General features: G+C 50.9%; 1 protein-coding gene across 2 annotated transcripts in view; it reads right to left on the minus strand.

Moving 5' to 3' along the window:
• Positions 1-21,990, minus strand: part of LOC134928198 (maternal DNA replication licensing factor mcm3) — a 97,779-nt gene that overhangs the window by 73,230 nt on the left and 2,559 nt on the right. The gene's annotated exons all lie outside the window — the stretch shown is intronic.

Consider the following 21,990-nt stretch of genomic DNA (forward strand, 5'->3'; position numbering starts at 1 on the left):
GAGAATAGAGTGCAATAACTTCCCTGGTTGATGCCTTTATCAGATCATCCAGATATGGGATTATGTTCACCCACTGTCTGTAGAGGAGAACCATCTCTGCCATCACCTTGGTGAACACTCTCGGTGCCATGGTGAGGTCGAATGGCAGTGCCTGGAACTGACAGTGACAGTCCAACAGAGCAAATCTGAGATAAGCCTGGTGCGGCGGCCAAATCGGAATGTGGAGGTACGCATCATTGATACTCAGGGATACCAGAAATTCTCCCTCCTCCAAACCTGAGATCACCGCTCCCAGAGACTCCATTTTGAATTTGAACTCCCTTAGATAAGGGTTTAACGATTTCAAGTTAAAAAAAATCGGTCTGACCGAACCATCCGGTTTCAATACCACGAAAAGGTTTGAATAATAACCCGTGGTTTGCATATGAGGCGGAACTGGGACAATGACCTGCAACTTTTCCAATTTTTGGATGGCTTCGTGTAGGATAGCCCTGTCCACCAGCAAAGCTGGCAAGCCTGATTTGAAGAATCGGTGAGACGGAAGCTCTTGAAACTCCAGTCCTGTACCCAGGGATCCAGGCCAGACGACACCCAGACGTGGCTGAAACGTCTGAGCCTCACACTCACCAGCCCGTCTTCCAGGCTTCACGGACCACCGTCATGCTGTGGATTTTGAGGAGCCAGAAGCAGGCTTCTGGTCCTGGGAGCCTGCGGGTGCAGGCTTTTTAGATTTTGCACGACCACCTCTAAAGGTGGTAGGAGGCTTGGACCTTTTTTGTCTTAGCGATCCGAAAGGACTGCGATGCAGATGAAGAAAAGGGTTTCTTCATAGAAGGTGTAGCGGAGGGAAGGTAAGGTGACTTAGCCGCAGTTGCCGTGGAAATCCACGCATCCAATGCTTCCCCAAATAGAGCCTGACCTGTGTAGGGTAGGTTCTCCACACTTCTTCTGGATTCCACGTCTGCAGACCATTGGCGTAGCCAGAGACCCCTGCGAGCTGAGACAGACATGGAAGATATCCGTGCAGTCAGCATACCCAGGTCCTTCATGGATTCCACCATGAACCCCGCAGAATCCAGTATGTTACGTAAAAATAATTCAAAGTCACTTCTATCCATTGTATCCAAATCCTCTAGTAACGTGCCTGACCACTTTACTATAGCCTTAGAAATTGTCAAAGTCGAAAAATATCACGCTGCACGTTGCCATATATTAACCCCATGCGCTTGCCCGCTGCACGTGCACATTCTCTCCCGTGCGTGCGCATATTCGCAGTTGCGTGACAGCGCCTCCACGGTCGTGCGCTCAGGCGCGTGGTATGTGCATTTACGGTAGAGTTTGTGTGCGTCTGGTGGGCGACTCGATCGTTACATAGTTAATCCGAATAGTATGTTTTATAGGTAATGGTCCCCTTAATAATAACTAAGTTTGTTTAGTATAACTGGTTCATGAACAAAGGAATTCCTCTTTGCATGATACCAAGGGTCAGATAGGGTCTGAGCGATGGTGTTTGGTACCTAACCGAAGAGTATTTTATTAGAAACAATCCGGTGCTGGTTAGGTAGAGATTAATTGCTCCTGCGTATAGTTATGTCTATAAATAGTTTCTGGACATTTACTGTATTTGCGGTTCATTGTCCATGTGGTGGGAATCCTGAGATTCCCTCCCACCTGAGCAGTCTGGAATAGTCACAGCCCACCTGTTCAAACAAACCTATGACCTTTTGTTGTAATGTGAAGACAGATTCCTGTGTCCAATGAACAATGAGATATAGGTCCCTTTGTAGTGTACTGTATGCAGTGTATATAAGGAACAGCCAGACTGGACCAGCTCAGTCTACTCTCCACAAAAGGTTTTCATCATTGACTAACTAGGGAGCTGGTGACCAGGACTGCGCAGCGATCATTCCCCAGTGTGTAAGTTCTCTGTGACCACCTTATTCTCTGACTGTATTTTGCCACGTTCTCTCTCTCTCTGTTAGTGTTAGGATTGTGACGCTATTGTATATTTATGTGTAGTTATTCTGTTAGATATTGATGTTAGCCTGTAGTGTGTAAGATGTTAACTGTATTTTCCCTTTTTGCATAACTAAATCTCGTTAGTAAAGCAAGGTATTGTGTGTTTATTACATTGCTGAGGGTATTTGGAGCGTCTCAATCAGCTTTTATATTAACAAGGTTAAGAAGGTCTATAAGCAGTACATTATTAGTGTTACAGTACCAAGGTATACAGTGTGAACATATTCTGTGTTTAAAGTTTATAAAGGTTGCTGTCTGTGTGTACGCTCGCTGTGTGTATTCCGTACACCCAGCGTAGCGTGTGTACGTAATTTGCGTACCACGTGCGAGGCCTTCATACGCAAATAGCGTACGGAGAGCGTATCACGTGCACGTGGTTTAGCGGCCATTACGGCTACACGGTATTAGTATATAGCTAATGTTAAAAGGTAGATAACTGACTATCAAAATCCATGCACAGGCAATAGTGGGCCTCAACACCACCCCTGAAGCAGTGTATATGGATTTGAGCGTAGTGTCAATCTTACGATCAGCCGGTTCTTTTAACGCGGTAGATCCAGGGACAGGTAAAACCACCTTCTTTGACAGTCTGGAAACAGATGCATCAACTATAGGAGGGTTTTCACATTTTTTTCTATCCTCCTCAGGGAAAGGAAAAGCAACCAGAACCCTTTTGGGGATCTGGAATTTTTTCTCCGGGGCTTCCCAGGATTTTTCAAATAAAGCATTTAACGCTTTAGATGCAGGGAAGGTTAGCGAGGCTTTCTTATTGTCTGTAAAGTAAGCCTCCTTAACCTGCTCAGGTGGTGTGTCAGTAATGTGTAACACATCTCTAATGGCCTCAATCATGAGCTGCACCCCCTTTGCAAGGGATGCCACCCCCCTCAGCACATCCCCATCACCGTCTGCCGTGTCAGAGTCGGTATCCGTGTTGGCTTGCATAATCTGGGCAAGTGCACGTTTCTGTGGGTACAGTATATGCTAGGGGACTTTGAAGGAATAGGAACATAACCTGACCTTTTTTAAAACCAGAGTTTCAGTCTCCGTATGAGCTACCCTAGTAGAGATCTGAGAGATCATTCCCTTAATAGCGGACAACCACTCGCGCTCATTAATAGGGATCTGAGACAAGAAATTACATTCCTGTGTACATGGAATGGATTCCTCTGGTGAAGAAATGTCCTCAGCAGAATAAGACACAGTCCCTAGACATGGCTGTGAGAAAACAAACCCCCACACACAGGAAAATGTCAGACACAGTCCCCCCCCCCCCCCCCCCCAAGTATGCCACAGAGAAACACAGAGCTTGGAGCCAGCACACACACAGCGCTTCACAGGTAGATATAATATAACTACCTTGCGCTGACTGTGTACCTTAATAGACTACACAGTAATTTCACAGCCCGCCACACCCCCCCCCCCCCCCCTTTACAACCCCCTGGTACCGCACAGGATAGCTGGAGTTGCGTGGAGGGACTGCTCTCACTGTCAGCGTCTCTGTACTGGATCTGCAGGCAGGAAAATTGCGCTGAACACTGCTGTGTCCACTCTGAGAAGCTCCGCCCCCTAAACATGGCGCTGCTTGCCGCTCTTCACTTCTTTATACTGGCCTGAGGTATGGTGCTGGCAGCGTTACTGAGGTCCCTGACAGCCTTTGTGGCCAATGTAGGGCATAGGCACTGGCTCAGGGCGCCCCTCAAAGCGCCGCACTGTGTACCGCTGAGCCTCCGGATCGCAGTTAGTACTGTGCTCCCACCCTGTTGCCGCCATCTTCATACCGGCTCCCCGCTTGCCAGGGGGGTCGGTGACTCACTTGCCACCTGAATCTTCTGGCTCTGTTAGGGGGTGGCGGCATGCTGCGGGAGTGAACGATCACCCTCAGGAGTTCAGTGTCCTGTCAGCGGAGATAGCGGCTCAAAACCCCTCAGGGCGGACACTACTCCCCCCCCCCCCCCCCCCCCCCAAGTCCCACGAAGCAGGAAGGCTGTTGCCAGCAGCCTCCCTGTGCCTAAAATACTCTTAGAAAAATAATAAAACTGAAGCAGCTCTAGGAGCTCCCCTAGCTGTGACCGGCTCCTCCAGGCACATTTTCTAAACCGAGTCTGGTAGGAGGGGCATAGAGGGAGGAGCCAGCCCACACTATTAAACTCTTAAAGTGCCAGTGGCTCCTAGTGGACCAGTCTATACCCCATGGTACTAATGCGGACCCCAGCATCCTCTAGGACGTAAGAGAAATAATAAGAATTTACTTACCGATAATTCTATTTCTCGGAGTCCGTAGTGGATGCTGGGGTTCCTGAAAGGACCATGGGGAATAGCGGCTCCGCAGGAGACAGGGCACAAAAGTAAAGCTTTTACAGGTCAGGTGGTGTGTACTGGCTCCTCCCCCCATGACCCTCCTCCAGACTCCAGTTAGGTACTGTGCCCGGACGAGCGTACACAATAAGGGAGGATTTTGAATCCCGGGTAAGACTCATACCAGCCACACCAATCACACCGTACAACTTGTGATCTAAACCCAGTTAACAGTATGATAACAGAGGAGCCTCTGAAAGATGGCTTCCTAAACAATAACCCGAATTAGTTAACAATAACTATGTACAAGTATTGCAGATAATCCGCACTTGGGATGGGCGCCCAGCATCCACTACGGACTCCGAGAAATAGAATTATCGGTAAGTAAATTCTTATTTTCTCTATCGTCCTAAGTGGATGCTGGGGTTCCTGAAAGGACCATGGGGATTATACCAAAGCTCCCAAACGGGCGGGAGAGTGCGGATGACTCTGCAGCACCGAATGAGAGAACTCCAGGTCCTCCTTTGCCAGGGTATCAAATTTGTAAAAATTTACAAACGTGTTCTCCCCTGACCACGTAGCTGCTCGGCAGAGTAGTAATGCCGAGACCCCTCGGGCAGCCGCCCAAGATGAGCCCACCTTCCTTGCGGAATGGGCCTTAACAGATTTAGGCTGTGGCAGGCCTGCCACAGAATGTACAAGTTGAATTTTGTTACAAATCCAACGAGCAATCGACTGCTTAGAAGCAGGTGCACCCAACTTGTTGGGTGCATACAGTATAAACAGCGAGTCAGATTTTCTGACTCCAGCCGTCCTTTAAATGTATATTTTTAAGGCTCTGACAACGTCCAACAACTTGGAGTCCTTCAAGTCGTCTGTAGCCGCAGGCACTACAATAGGCTGGTTCAGGTGAAACGCTGATACCACCTTAGGGAGAAAATGCGGACGCGTCCGCAGCTCTGCCCTATGTCGAATGGAAAATTAAATAAGGGCTTTTATAAAACAAAGCCGCCAGTTCAGATACTCTCCCGGCCGAAGCCAGGGCCAGTAACATAGTCACTTTCCATGTGAGATATTTCAAATCCACCTTCTTTAGTGGTTCAAACCAATTTGATTTGAGGAAATCTAAAACTACATTTAGATCCCACGGTGCCACCTTAGGCACCACAGGAGGCTGTATATGCAGTACTCCTTTGATAAAAACTGGACCTCAGGGACTGAGGCCAATTCTTTTTGGAAGAATATTGATAGGGCCGAAATTTGAACCTTAATAGATCCCAATTTGAGACCCATAGACAATCCTGATTGCAGGAAATGTAGGAAAACGACCCAGTTGAAATTCCTCCATCGGAGCACTCCGCTGCTCGCACCACGCAACCTTTTCGCCAAATACGGCGATAATGCTTCGCGGTGACTTCCTTCCTTGCCTTTATCAAGGTAGGAATGACTTCTTCTGGCATGCCTTTTCCTTTTAGGATCTGGCATTCAAACGCCATGCCGTCAAACGCAGCCGCGGTAAGTCTTGAAAAAGACAAGTACCCTGCTGAAGCAGGTCCCTTCTCAGAAGTAGAGGCCACGGATCGTCCGTGACCATCTCTTGAAGTTCCGGGTACCAAGTCCTACTTGGCCAATCCGGAGCCACTAGTCTTACTCCACTTTGCCGTATAATCCTCAATACCTTTGGTATGAGAGGCAGAGGAGGAAACACATATACCGACTGGTACACCCAAGGTGTTACCAGCGCGTCCACAGCTATTGCCTGCGGATCTCTTGACCTGGCGCAATACCTGTCCAGTGTTTTGTTGAGGCGAGACGCCATCATGTCCACCATTGGTTTTACCCAACGGTTTAATAGCATGTGGAAAACTTCTGGATGAAGTCTCCACTCTCCCGGGTGAAGGTCGTGTCTGCTGAGGAAGTCTGCTTCCCAGTTGTCCACGCCCGGGATGAATACTGCTGACAGTGCTATCACGTGATTCTCCGCCCAGCGAAGGATCCTGGCAGCTTCTGCCATTGCCCTCCTGCTTCTTGTGCCGCCCTGTCTGTTTACATGGGCGACTGCCGTGATGTTGTCCGACTGGATCAACACCGGTCTTCCTTGAAGCAGAGGTTCCGCCTGGCTTAGAGCATTGTAGATTGCTCTTAGTTCCAGAATGCTTATGTGAAGAGACTTTTTCAGGCTCGACCACACTCCCTGGAAATTTCTTCCCTGTGTGACTGCTCCCCAGCCTCTCTGGCTGGCACCCGTGGTCACCAGGATCCAATCCTGCATGCCGAATCTGCGGCCCTCCAATAGATGAGCCTCCTGCAACCACCACAGAAGGGATACCCTTGTCCTCGGCGACAGGGTTATCCGCAGGTGCATCTGAAGATGCGACCCTGACCATTTGTCCAACAGATCCCTTTGCATGGAATCTGCCGAAAGGGATTGCTTCGTAAGAAGCTACCATTTTTTCCCAGGACTCTTGTGCATTGATGTACAGACACCTTTCCTGGTTTTAGGAGGTTCCTGACCAGGTCAGATAACTCCTTGGCTTTTTCTTCGGGAAGAAAAACCTTTTCTGAACTGTGTCCAGAATCATCCCCAGGAACAGCAGACGAGTTGTCGGCATTAATTGGGATTTTGGAATATTCAGAATCCATCCGTGCTGCTTTAGCACCTCTCGAGATAGTGCTAAACCCATCTCTAGCTGTTCTCTGGACCTTGCCCTTATTAGGAGATCATCCAAGTATGGGATAATTAATACGCCTTTTCTTCGAAGAAGAAATATTATCTCGGCCATTACCTTTGTAAAGACCCGAGGTGCCGTGGACAAACCAAACGGCAGCGTCTGAAACTGATAGTGACAGTTTTGTACAACGAACCTGAGGTACCCCTGGTGTGAGGGGTAATTGGAACGTGGAGATACGCATCCTTGATGTCCAAGGATACCATAAAGTCCCCTTCTTCCAGGTTCGCTATCACTGCTCTGAGTGACTCCATCTTGAACTTGAACTTCTTTATGTACAGGTTCAAGGACTTCAGATTTAGAATAGGCCTTACCGAGCCATCCGGCTTCGGTACCACAAAAAGAGTGGAATAATACCCCTTCCCTTGTTGTAGAAGAGGTACCTTGACTATCACCTGCTGAGAATACAGCTTGTGAATGGCTTCCAAAACCGTCTCCCTTTCTGAGGGGGACGTTGGTAAAGCAGACTTCAGGAAACGGCGAGGTGGCTCTGTCTCTAATTTCAACCTGTACCCCTGAGATATTATCTGCAGGATCCAGGGATTTACCTGCGAGTGAGCCCACTGCGCGCTGTAATTCTTGAGACGACCGCCTACCGCCCCCGAGTCCGCTTGCGAAGCCCCAGCGTCATGCTGAGGCTTTTGTAGAAGCCGGGGAGGGCTTCTGTTCCTGGGAAGGAGCTGCCTGTTGCTGTCTCTTCCCTCGTCCTCTGCCTCGTGGCAGATATGAATAGCCCTTTGCTCTCTTATTTTTAAAGGAACGAAAAGGCTGCGGTTGAAAGGTCGGTGCCTTTTTCTGTTGGGGAGTGACTTGAGGTAGAAAGGTGGATTTCCCGGCCGTAGCCGTGGCCACCAAATCCGATAGACCGACCCCAAATAACTCCTCTACGCATCGCCTGTCCACTGTCGTGTCCATAAAGCTCTTCTGGCCGAAATGGACATAGCACTTACCCGTGATGCCAGTGTGCAGATATCTCTCTGTGCATCACGCATATAAAGAAATGCATCCTTTATTTGTTCTAACGACAGTAAAATATTGTCCCTGTCCAGGGTATCAATATTTTCGATCAGGGACTCTGACCAAACTACCCCAGCACTGCACATCCAGGCAGTCGCAATAGCTGGTCGTAGTATAACACCTGCATGTGTGTATATACCTTTTTGGATATTTTCCATCCTCCTATCTGATGGATCTTTAAGTGCGGCCGTCTCAGGAGAGGGTAACGCCACTTGTTTTGATAAGCGTGTTAGCGCTTTGTCCACCCTAGGAGGTGTTTCCCAGCGCTCCCTAACCTCTGGCGGGAAAGGGTATAAAGCCAATAACTTCTTTGAAATTAGCAGTTTTTTATCGGGGCACCCCACGCTTCATCACACACGTCATTTAATTCTTCTGATTCGGTAAAAACTACTGGTAGTTTTTTCACACCCCACATAATACCCTGTTTAGTGGTACCTGTAGTATCAGCTAAATGTAACATCTCCTTTATTGCCAAAATCATATAACGTGTGGCCCTTTTGGAAAATACGGTTGATTCGTCACCTTCACTACCGGAATCAGTGCCTGTGTCTGGGTCTGTGTCGACCGACTGAGGCAAGGGGCGTTTTACAGCCCCTGACGGTGTTTGAGGCGCCTGGACAGGCACTAAGTGAGTGTCCGGCCGCCTCATGTCGGCAAACGACTGCTTAAGCGAGTTGACGCTATCCCGTAATTCCACAAATAAAGGCATCCATTCTGGTGTCGACCCCCTAGAAGGTGACATCCTCATATTTGGCAATTGCTCCGCCTCCACACCAATAACGTCCTCATACATGTCGACACACACGTACCGACACACAGCAGACACACAGGGAATGCTCTATACGAAGACAGGACCCACTAGCCCTTTGGGGAGACAGAGGGAGAGTCTGCCAGCACACACCAAAAAGCGCTATATATGACAGGGATAGCCTTATGATTAAGTGCTCCCTTATAGCTGCTTTTATATTAATATATTGCCATTTATTTTGCCCCCCCTCTCTGTTATACCCTGTTTCTGTAGTGCAGTGCAGGGGAGAGACCTGGGAGCCTTCCTGACCAGCGGAGCTGTGACAGAAAATGGCGCCGTGTGCTGAGGAGATAGGCCCCGCCCCTTTTCCGGCGGGCTCGTCTCCCGCTATTTAGTACATTTAGGCAGGGGTAAATATCTCCATATAGCCTCTGGGGCTATATGTGAGGTATTTTTAGCCTTTTTAAAGGTTTACATTTGCCTCCCAGGGCGCCCCCCCCCAGCGCCCTGCACCCTCAGTGACTGCCGTGTGAAGTGTGCTGAGAGGAAAATGGCGCACAGCTGCAGTGCTGTGCGCTACCTTAAGAAGACTGCAGGAGTCTTCAGCCGCCGATTCTGGACCTCTTCTTGCTTCAGCATCTGTGAGGGGGCCGGCGGCGTGGCTCCGGTGACCATCCAGGCTGTACCTGTGATCGTCCCTCTGGAGCTTCATGTCCAGTAGCCAAGAAGCCAATCCATCCTGCACGCAGGTGAGTTCACTTCTTCTCCCCTCTGTCCCTCGTTGCAGTGATCCTGTTGCCAGCAGGAATCACTGTAAAATAAAAAACCTAAGCTAAACTCTCTAAGCAGCTCTTTATGAGAGCCACCTAGAATTGCACCCTTCTCGGCCGGGCACAAAAATCTAACTGGAGTCTGGAGGAGGGTCATGGGGGGAGGAGCCAGTACACACCACCTGACCTGTAAAAGCTTTACTTTTGTGCCCTGTCTCCTGCGGAGCCGCTATTCCCCATGGTCCTTTCAGGAACCCCAGCATCCACTTAGGACGATAGAGAAAGTGATACTGCTGTACAGATAATTTGTAAACTGCACTAATAGCGGCTCTCCCCCTCTACAACCGGTACCAGCATTCCTGTGACCGTTTTGAGGAGCTGTATGAGGCTGTTGCTGCTCGCTTATGCAGAGGAAGGCGCCAAAATGCTGCTGAGCCCGCTCTGATGTAGCTCCACCCCCCGCTATGGCGCCGGAGCTACTATAAGATTTTTATACTGGCAATGTCTCCACAGGCTGAGTAGCCTCACATAAATGCTTGGTACAGCATACCTCCCACCAGTCTCACGCAGGGGCACCCGCAGGTCCCCCCCCAGGAGGGACCCGTATGCCTCACCCACGCGCCTGCCGCACAATGAACCGGGGGCCCCTGGTTTGTACTCACCACGACGATCACCTTCAGGCTCTGTTAGGGATATGCGGCAAGCTGCGGCTGCGACAGCTAAGGCGCAGTGCCCCGCTGAACAAACAGACCCTCAGGACGGTGGTCCTGCAACGGAGAAGCAACTCTGCCCCTCATGAGGCCAGTGACCGTCCGCCCTCCCCCCCCCCCCCCCCTAACTCCCACGGCGCAGGTATGCTGTTGCCCAAACAGCATACCGAAATCAAGATTTTGATACTTACTGATAAATCCCTTTCTCCGATTCCACAGGGGACACTGGAGCGCAGTTACAATGGGGAAATAGTAGGCAGTAACTGGGAGCTGGCACTTTAAAACTCACACTGTGGCTAGCTCCTCCCCTACTATGTCCCCCCTGCAAGCCAGTCTACGTAAAACTGTGCCCGAGGAGAGCTGGAATAAACCAACGTTAAAGTAGAGGAGGTTAACGCCGCCATGTAAACCAAGATAACACGAAAAAACCAACTTGGAACCTAACCTAACAAAAGGTTAACCTGAACCAAACAAGCAGTCACATAGTGATCTGCGAACCGTTAAGAGAAAAAAAAGGAGGAAACAGCGCTGGGTGGGCGTTCAGTGTCCCCTGTGGAATCGGAGAAAGGGATTTATCGGTAAGTACCAAAATCCCAATTTCTCCTTCATCCACTAGGGAACACTGGAGTGCAGTTACAATGGGGACGTCCCAGAGCTCCCAAGACGGGCGGGAGAGCGCCGAGAGTCCTGTAAAACCGCTCAGCCAAACTGTGATGCAGAGGCCGCAAAAGTGTCAAATCTGTAGAATTCGACAAACGTATGTCGGCCTGACCAAGTAGCCGCCCGACATAAAGTAGTCATGGATACCCCACGAGCAGCCGCCCATGAAGGCCCCCACAGAACGCGTAGAGTGCGCTGAAATTGAAGACGGAGGTTCCCGAGAAGCTGCCAAATAAGCTTGTCTGATGGTCAGCCGAATTCATCGAGACAAGGTCTGCTTAGAAGCCGGCCAACCACGGCGGGCAGCATCGTATAGAACAAATAAGGAGTCGGACTTCCGAATAGCTGAAGTCCTATCCACATAGATCTTGAGCGCCCTGACAACATCCAATGATCTCGAATCCGGGGAGTCCACAGAGAAGGCTGGAACCACAAGTGGCTGATTGATGTGAAAATCGGACACCACCTTAGGTAGAAAAGACATGCGAGTACGGAGATCGGCCCTATCAGCATGAAACACTAGGTAAGGAGGTCGACAAGAGGGAGCCCCAAGTTCCGATACCCATCTGGCCGAAGCGAGAGCTAGGAGAAGAACCACCTTCCAGGTGAGATTTCATCTCCACTGACTCCAGAGGCTCAAACAACGAAGATCGCAGAAAAGAGGACAAGATGGAGGTCCCATGGCGCTGTCGGAGGGCGAAAGGGAGGCTGTATTCGTAGAACCCCCTGAAAGAGTCTGAACTTCCGGCAGCAAGGCTAACTTCTTCTGGAAGAAAACCGAAAGAGCAGAGACCTGCACCTTTAGTGAACCCAGTCTTAGGCCTGCCGAGAAACTCGCCTGCAAAAACCTGAGAAGGCGGGCTAAGCGGAAAACTGAAGGAGAAAACTCTCGACGTTCACACCAGGCCGCATAGGCCTTCCAGATACGGTAGTAGTGAGACGATGTGACCGACTTCTAGCCCGAAGCATAGTTGGTATAACCGTACGAGGAATCCCCTTCTTTTTCAAGATGGCCTTCTCAACAGCCACGCCGTCAAACGAAGCCTGCGTAAGTCTGGATAAAGAAAAGGACCCTGTTGTAGAAGATCGTCCCGTAGTGGCAGGGGCCAAGGCTCGGCCACTGACAACAGGTGTAGGGTGGAGTACCAAGCCCTGCGTGGCCAATCTGGAGCCACCAGGAGGACCAAAGCGTTCTCTTGATGTGTTGCAGAACCCGAGGCAACAGTGGGAAAGGAGGAAAGAGGTAAATGAACTGGAAATTCCAAGGAGCTGTGAGAGCATCCACGCCCCCCGCCGCCGGGTACCTCATTCGAGAGTAATAAAGAGGCAGCTGATGGTTCAGGCGGGACGCCATGAGGTCAATCTGTGGTCTTCCCCACCGGCGGACCAACTGCCAAACCACCTGGGGATGAAGTGACCATTCTCCCGGGTGCATATCCTGTCGGCTGAGGTAATCGGCTTCCCAATTGTCCACTCCTGGAATGAATATCGCCGAGAATGACAGAGCATACTCCTCTGCCCAAAGAAGGATGTTGGTGACCTCCCTCATCGCTGCACGGCCGCGAGTGCCGCCCTGACGGTTGATGTACGCTACCGTTGTGGCGTTGTCGGACTGAACTCTGACCGCTCAACCGCGCAGCAGGTGATGTGCCTGAAGTAGGTCGTGGTATACCGCCCATAATTCGAGAATGTTTATGGGGAGAATGGATTTGTGGATCGACCAGCACCCCTGAAACCGATGTTCGAGGTTCACTGCCCCGCAGCCTCACAGACTTGCGTCTGTGGTGAGAAGAGTCCAATCCCACACTCCGAGCCGCCTTCCTTCCAATAGATGTGCTGACTGGAGCCACCAGAGAAGCGACGACCTTGCCTTTGGAGATAGCGTCACCCGCTGATGAAGGAACAGATGAGATCCTGACCACTGATGTAGAAGACACAGCTGAAACGGTCGAGAGTGGAAGCGACCGTACGGAAGAGCTTCGAACGCCGCTACCATCTTTCCCAGAAGATGAATGCACAGATACTCTGACACCCGACGGTGTCGAAGTAACGACCTTACCAGCGTCTGCAGAGACAGGATCTTGTCCTGTGGAAGGAAAACCTGACGGACCGTGTCGAGAATCATCCCCAAAAACAGCAACTGTTGTGAAGGGCATAAGTGAGACTTCGGGAAGTTCAGGATCCACCCGTGCCGAAGGTCCTGCGTTATCCGGATATTCTGAAGTAGCAGGTCTGCAGAGAGCCTTTATGAGCAGATCGTCCAGATAGGGAACAATCGTCACACCCTGCTTCCAAAGGAGGGCCATCATGACCACCATGACCTTTGTGAACATTCTGGGAGCAGAAGAGAGAGCGAACAGAAGGGCCTGGAACTGGAAATGAGCATCCTGAATCGCGAACCGGAGAAAAACCTGATGAGGAGGCCAAATGGGAACATGTAAGTATGCATCCTTGATGTCTAAGGACGCCAGAAACTCGTTTTGCTCCAAACCCGCAATAACAGACTGGAGGGACTCCATCTTGAACTTTAATACCCTCAAATACAGATTGAGATCCTTCAAGTTCAGGATTGGTCTGACCGAGCCGTCCGGCTTCGGTACGAGAAACAGGCTTGAGAAATAGCCCTGTTTCCGATGATGAGCGGGAACAGGGATCAGTACCTTTGCGGATAGAAGCTTCTGGACCGCTGCCTGTAAGGCAACTCTTCTGTCGTCAGAAACTGGTAAACCCGTGGTAAAAAAACACTAGGGCGGTCGGGTTTGAAAATAGAGCTTGTAACCGCAAATGATGAGATCCCTTACCCAAGCATCTGGACAGGACTGTACCCAGACCTCTCTGAAGTCCCACAGACGAGCTCCCACCCTGTGGTCTCCCAGGTGAGAGGGAAGCCAGTCATGCTGTGGTAGTGGTGGAGGACTTTACCTCTGACTGGGTTGAGGCTGTGGAACCTCTGCCTCTACCCCTATGGCCACGGGAGGCGGAAGCTCCTCCCCTGGCCTCGAAACCTGGAGGGGGCACGAAAGGATGGACCCCTATAGGGCCTGGAGCAGCAGAAGGAAGATAAGTTGACTTACCTCTGGTGGCCTGAGAAATCCAGGCATCCAGACCCTTACCGAACAGGACCTCTCCCGTAAAGGGCAACGCTCCTGCAGCCCGTTTGGACTCCGTATCCGCTTGCCACTGCCGCAGCCAGAGAGCTCTGTGGGCCGAAATTGCTAAAGCGGAAATCCTAGCACCGAGAATACAGATGTCCTTGGAAGCCTCACAAAGATAGAGGGCTGATTCACGGATGTGTTCTGCCAACTTTATCAGCTGATCCGCCGGCAAATCGTCACAAATTCCAGAGGACAATTGCTCCGCCCAAGCTTCCATCGCCTTGTTGACCCAACAACTTACCTGCGCCGGGCGATGTAATACCCCCGCCGCCGGGTAAATAGTCTTCAAGGTGGATTCCAACCTCCTGTCCGACGCCTCCTTAAGCGAAGTCGCTCCAGGAACCGGTAGAACAGTCTTCTTGGACAGATGAGACACCGAAGAATCCACACTCAGAGAGGTCTCATAACGTGTCCTGCTATCTGCGGGAAAAGGATAGGAAGACAACATTTTTCTTGATACCTGAAACTACGCGTTTGGATGTTTCCAGGCAGCCGTGATGAGCGCATCCAGCTCCTCCGAAACTGGAAAAGTCACCGGCAAGCATTGGTTGGTGCCAAACCTTGAAGGGTGTAAGGCGTCCTGCTCAGTCTCCTCCACCTGTAATACTGAGCGAATTGCAGTAATAAGAGCCTCAATACCCTGAGCTACTGGTTCAGAGTCCTCATACACCTGATCGTCATCAGTATCCTGTATATCTACCACCGCCTCAACTAACTGAGGCATATCATCGTCAGATTCCTGCAACACAGAGGCTAGCAATCTCTTTTTAGAAGCCTGTGGGGGAGGACTAAAGGATGGGGTTTGGGAATGGATTACAGCCCTAGAGAGCCCTTCTACTGATTTTGCCAGGGAAACAGCCCATGCTGGTTCTGACTCCGGTACCGGGTCGCCTCTCTATCTTCCCGAGAGGCCTTCAGTTCCCCAGTCAGCAGGGACATAACGTCTGCGAGCTGTGTTGTCCATGGAGGGGTGCTCTGGGGTTTTGATGAGGACTGGGCAGATGGTTCTGACCCACCATCCTCACATAACTGGAGACCCTGTTTTTGTGTTGCCTTGGAGCCTTTAGATGCCATGGCAGGACCTAGCACCTGTCACCCTCCCCTAATCACAGCAATTTGCAGAAAGGGAGGGAAGGGGGGGGTGAAGCAGGGAGAAGCGCAGCCACAGCCGTTCCAATGTATCCTGCACGTTACTGTGCAAGCCCTAATAAAGTATAGGTGCCCCTGTGCCCCCTGCAACCGGCTCACTGTGACCAGAGGACTCAATTCGCTTCTTCCCCCTGCGCTGCAGCCTCGGAAAATGGCCGCCAGCGCACGCTGAGCCCGGCGGAGCAGAGCGGGACTAAGCTCCGCCCCCCTCCGCAAAGGCGCCTAATTCAAACTTGCCTAGCGCCTCCAGCACGATCCCCGTGCCGGCTCTGTGAGCCGCGCTAAACGGGAATCCGTGCGGGGGGAGTGAGCCGCGGCCGCCGGGACCGGCGCTAAGAGCGGGGGGAGCGCTAAGAGCAGCATGTCTGTGATATTGTAGAAAAAAATAACATTTTACTCACCGGTAAATCTATTTCTCGTAGTACGTAGTGGATGCTGGGACTCCGTAAGGACCATGGGGAATAGCGGCTCCGCAGGAGACTGGGCACAACTAAAGAAAGCTTTAGGACTACCTGGTGTGCACTGGCTCCTCCCACTATGACCCTCCTCCAGACCTCAGTTAGGATACTGTGCCCGGAAGAGCTGACACAACAAGGAAGGATTTTGAATCCCGGGTAAGACTCATACCAGCCACACCAATCACACCGTATAACTCGTGATACTATACCCAGTTAACAGTATGAAATATAACTGAGCCTCTCAACAGATGGCTCAACAATAACCCTTTAATTAGGCAATAACTATAAACAAGTATTGCAGACAATCCGCACTTGGGATGGGCGCCCAGCATCCACTACGGACTACGAGAAATAGATTTACCGGTGAGTAAATCTTATTTTCTCTGACGTCCTAAGTGGATGCTGGGACTCCGCAAGGACCATGGGGATTATACCAAAGCTCCCAAACGGGCGGGAGAGTGCGGATGACTCTGCAGCACCGAATGAGCAAACTCTAGGTCCTCCTCAGCCAGGGTATCAAACTTGTAGACTCTTGCAAAAATGTTTGAACCCGACCAAGTAACAGCTCGGCAAATTTGTAAAGCCGAGACCCCTCGGGCAGCCGCCCAAGAAGAGCCCACTTTCCTCGTGGAATGGGCTTTTACAGATTTAGGGTGCGGCAGTCCAGCCGCAGAATGTGCAAGTTGAATCGTGCTACAGATCCAGCGAGCAATAGTCTGCTTAGAAGCAGGAGCACCCAGCTTGTTGGGTGCATACAGGATAAATAGCGAGTCAGTTTTCCTGACTCCAGCCGTCCTGGAAACATACTTTTCAGGGCCCTGACTACGTCCAGTAACTTGGAATCCTCCAAGTCCCAAGTAGCCGCAGGCACCACAATAGGTTGGTTCACATGAAAAACTGATACCACCTTAGGAAGAAATTGGGAACGAGTCCTCAATTCCGCCTTATCCATATAAAAAATCAGATAAGGGCTTTTGCATGACAAAGCCGCCAATTCTGATACATGCCTGGCCGACGCCAAGGCCAACAGCATGACCACTTTCCACGTGAGGTATTGTAGCTCCACAGATTTAAGTGGCTCAACCCAATGCGACTTCAGGAAATCCAACACCACGTTGAGATCCCACGGTGCCACTGGAGGCACAAACGGGAGCTGACTATGCAGCACTCCCTTAACAAAAGTCTGAACTTCAGGCAGTGAAGTCAGTTCTATTTTGGAAAAAAAATCGATAGAGCCGAAATCTGGACCTTAATGGAACCCAATTTTAGGCCCATAGTCACCCCTGACTGTAGGAAGTGCAGAAATCGACCTAGCTGAAATTCCTCCTTTGGGGCCTTCCTGGCCTCACAGCACGCAACATATTTCTGCCATATGCGGTGATAATGGTTTGCGTTCACTTCTTTCCTAGCTTTAATTAGCGTAGGAATAACTTCCTCCGGAATGCCCTTTTCCTTCAGGATCCGGCGTACAACCGCCACGCCGTCAAACGCAGCCGTGGTACGTCTTGGAACAGACAGGCCCCCTGCTGCAGCAGGTCCCGTCTGAGCGGCAGAGGCCATGGGTCCTCTGAGATCATTTCTTGGAGTTCTGGGTACCAAGCTCTTCTTGGCCAATCCGGAACAATGAGTATAGTTCTTACTCCTCTCCTTATTATTCTCATTTACCCTGGGTAAGAGAGGCAGAGAAGGGAACACATACACGGACTGGTACACCCACGGTGTTACCAGAGCGTCCACAGCTATCGCCTGAGGGTCCCTTGACCTGGCGCAATATCTTTGTAGCTTTTTGTTGAGGCGGGACGCCATCATGTCCACCTGTGGCCTTTCCCAACGGTGTACAATCATTTGGAAGACTTCTGGATGAAGTCCCCACTCTCCCGGGTGGAGGTTGTGTCTGCTGAGAAAGTCTGCTTCCCAGTTGTCCACTCCGGGAATGAACACTGCTGACAGTGCTAACACATGATTTTCCGCCCATCGGAGAATCCTTGTGGCTTCTGCCATCGCCATCCTGCTTCTAGTGCCGCCCTGTCGGTTTACATGAGCGACCGCCGTGATGTTGTCTGACTGGATCAGAACCGGCCGGTGTTGAAGCAGGGGTCTAGCCTGACTTAGGGCATTGTAAATGGCCTTTAGTTCCAGAATATTTATGTGTAGGGAACTCTCCTGACTTTTCCATAGTCCTTGGAAGTTTCTTCCCTGTGTGACTGCCCCCCAGCCTCGAAGGCTGGCATCCGTGGTCACCAGGACCCAGTCCTGTATGCCGAATCTGCGGCCCCCTAGAAGATGAGCACTCTGCAGCCACCACAACAGCGACACCCTGGCCCTTGGAGACAGGGTTATCCGCCGATGCATCTGAAGATGCGACCCGGACCACTTGTCCAACAGATCCCACTGGAAGATCCTTGCATGGGACCTGGCGAATGGAATTTCTTCGTAAGAAGCTACCATCTTTCCCAGGGCTCGCGTGCATTGATGCACCGACACCTGTATTTGTATTAGGAGGTCTCTGTCTAGAGACGACAACTCCTTGGACTTCTCCTCCGGGAGAAACCCTTTTTATCCTGTTCTGTGTCCAGAACCATACCCAGGAACAGTAAACGCGTCGTAGGAACCAGCTGCGACTTTGGAATATTCAGAATCCAGCCGTGCTGTTGTAGCACTTCCCGAGATAGTGCTACTCCGAAGAACAACTGCTCCCTGGACCTCGCCTTTATAAGGAGATCGTCCAAGTACGGAATAAGTACTTCGGCCATTACCTTGGTAAATACCCTCGGTGCCGGGGACAGACCAACGGCAACGTCTGGAATTGGTAATGACAATCCTGTACCACAATTTTGAGGTACACCTGGTGAAGAGGGTAAATAGGGACATGCAGGTAAGTATCCTTGATGTCCAGTGATACCCTGAAATTTCCCAGGCTTGCAATAATCGCCCTGAGCGATTCCATTTTGAACTTGAACCTTCGTATATAAGTGTTCAAGGATTTCAATTTTAGAATGGGTCTCACCGAACCGTTTGGTTTCGGTACCACAACATTCTGGAATAGTAACCCCGGCCTTGTTGAAGGAGGGGTACCTTGATTTCACCTGCTGGAAGTACAGCTTGTGAATTGCCGCCAGTACTACCTCCCTTTCTCAGAGGGCAGCAGGCAAGGCTGATGTGAGGTAACGGCGAGGGGGAGTCGCCTCGAACTCCAGCCTGTATCCCTGTGATACTACTTGCAGAACCTAGGGATCCACCTGTGGGCAAGCCCACTGGTCCCTGAAGTTCCCGAGACGCGCCCCCACCGCACCTGTCTCCACCTGTGGAGCCCCAGCGTCATGCGGTGGACTCAGAGGAAGCGGGGGAAGATTTTTGATCCTGGGAACTGGCTGTCTGGTGCAGCTTTTTCCTTCTTCCCTTGTCTCTGTGCAGAAAGGAAGCGCCTTTGACCCGCTTGCTTTTCTGAAGCCGAAAGGACTGTACCTGAAAATACGGTGCTTTCTTAGGCTGTGAGGAAACCTGAGGTAAAAAAATTTCTTCCCAGCTGTTGCTGTGGATACGAGGTCCCAGAGACCATCCCCAAACAATTCCTCACCCTTATAAGGCAGAATCTCCATGTGCCTTTTAAAGGCAGCATCACCTGTCCACTGCCGGGTCTCTAATACCCTCCTGGCAGAATGGACATTGCATTAATTCTGGATGCCAGCCGGCAAATATCCCTCTGTGCATCCTTCATATATAAGACGACGTCTTTAATATGCTCTATGTTAGCAAAATATTATCCCTGTCTAGGGTATTAATATTATCTGACAGGGTATCAGACCACGCTGCAGCAGCACTATTTATGCTGAGGCAAATGCAGGTCTCAGTATAGTACCTGAGTGTGTATATACAGACTTCAGGATAGCCTCCTGCTTTTTATCAGCAGGCTCCTTCAAAGTGGCCGTATCCCCAGACGGCAGTGCCACCTTTTTTGACAAACGTGTGAGCGCCTTATCCACCCTAGGGGATATCTCCCAACGTGACCTATCCTCTGGCGGGAAAGGGTACGCCAGCAGTAACTTTTTAGAAATTACCATTTTCTTATCGGGGGAACCCACGCTCTTTACACACTTCATTCACTCATCTGATGGGGGAACAAAACACTGTCTGCTTTTTCTCCCCAAACATAAAACCCCTTTTATGTGGTACTTGGGTTCATGTCAGAAATGTGTAACACATTTTTCATTGCCGAGATCATGCAACGGATGTTCCTAGTGGATTGTGTATATGTCTCAACCTCGTCGACACTGGAGTCAGACTCCACGCCGACATCTCCGTCTGCCATCTGAGGTAATGGGCGTTTTTTGAGCCCCTGATGGCCTTTGAGACGCCTGGGCAGGCGCGGGCTGAGAAGCCGGCTGTCCCACAATCCAGCCTTTTATGTAAGGAGTTGACATTGTCGGTTAATACCTTCCACCTATCCATCCACTCTGGTGTCGGCCCCCCACAGGGGGCGACATCCCATTTATCGGCCTCTGCTCCGCCTCCACGTAACCTTCCTCATCCAACATGTCGACACAGCCGTACCAACACACCGCGCGCACACAGGGAATGCTCTGACTGAGGACAGGATCCCACAAAGTCCTTTGGGGAGACAGAGAGAGAGTATGCCAGCACACACCAGAGCGCTATATAATGCAGGGATTAACACTATAACTGAGTGATTTTTCCCCCAATAGCTGCTTGTATACACCTATTGCGCCTAAATTTAGTGCCCCCCCCCCCCTCTCTTTTTAACCCTTTGAGCCTGAAAACTACAGGGAAGATCCTGGGGAGCTGTCTTCCAGCTGCACTGTGAAGAAAAAATGGCGCCAGTGTGCTGAGGGAGATAGCCCCGCCCCTTTTTCGGTGGACTTTTCTCCCGCTTTTTTCATGGATTCTGGCAGGGGTAATTTATCACATATATAGCCCTGGGACTATATATTGTGATGATTTGCCAGCCAAGGTGTATTATATTGCCCTCAGGGCGCCACCCCCCCCCCCCCCCCAGCGCCCTGCACCCATCAGTGACCGGAGTGTGAGGTGTGCATGAGGAGCAATGGTGCACAGCTGCAGTGCTGTGCGCTACCTTGTTGAAGACAGAAGTCTTCTGCCGCCGATTTTCCGGAACACTTCTTGCTTCTAGCTCTGTAAGGGGGCCGGCGGCGCAGCTCCGGGACCGAACATCGAGGTCGGGTCCTGTGGTCGATCCCTCTGGAGCTAATGGTGTCCAGCAGCCTAAGAAGCCCAAGCTACAACCAGTTAGGTAGGTTCGCTTCTTCTCCCCTTAGTCCCTCGCTGCAGTGAGTCTGTTGCCAGCAGATCTCACTGTAAAATAAAAAACCTAAAATATACTTTCTTTTCTAGGAGCTCAGGAGAGCCCCTAGTGTGCATCCAGCTCAGCCGGGCACAAGATTCTAACCGAGGTCTGGAGGAGGGTCATAGTGGGAGGAGCCAGTGCACACCAGGTAGTCCTAAAGCTTTCTTTAGTTGTGCCCAGTCTCCTGCGGAGCCGCTATTCCCCATGGTCCTTACGGAGTCCCAGCATCCACTTAGGACGTCAGAGAAACAAACAGTCACATCCATATAAAATAAAATAGCCACCTCACATAAAGAAACAGCTATTTACTCACCGCTGTGTTTGCTCTCGGTGGGACGGCCCCGACACGCAGCGGTGTCCGTCCGCACATACTTAGCTCTGCCGTGCTGCCGGAATCTTCTGCCGACGGAGCGGCCCCCGAGACGCTCCGCACGCAGCGGTGTCCAGCCAGCTCCGGAGAGCTCAGTGTCTCCTTCAGCTGGGAAGCATCCCGAGCTGCACGCAGCTGCGATGGGACCCCACCGGCAGCTTCCTGCGGTGCAGACTGGCAGTGGCAAAGCTGCCAGTCTGTGAGTGTAAGAAAGAGAAGGAAAAAATGTAAATTCTTGAGAGAAAACCCAAGAGTGACCAGCTCCCTCTGGGCACAAAACAAAGACTGGCTTGGAGGGGGGACATAGTAGGGGAGGAGCTAGCCACAGTGTGAGTTTTAAAGTGCCAGCTCCCAGTTACTGCCTACTATTTCCCCATTGTAACTGCGCTCCAGTGTCCCCTAGTGGATGAAGGAGAAACAAATAAAAGTTTTAAATGAAATTGAAGGGAAAGCTGCAGAGTGTGCATCCTCGCCTGAGGGCACCTTTTTCTAAACTGCCTGTAGGAGGGGGCATAGAGGGGAGGAGCCAGCACACCAAGTTGAAGAAATTTAAAGTGCACTGGCTCCTTTGGATCCATCTATACCCC

This window comes from Pseudophryne corroboree, chromosome 5 (genome assembly GCF_028390025.1).
Source record: "Pseudophryne corroboree isolate aPseCor3 chromosome 5, aPseCor3.hap2, whole genome shotgun sequence".
NCBI classification, from domain to species: Eukaryota; Metazoa; Chordata; class Amphibia; order Anura; family Myobatrachidae; genus Pseudophryne; species Pseudophryne corroboree.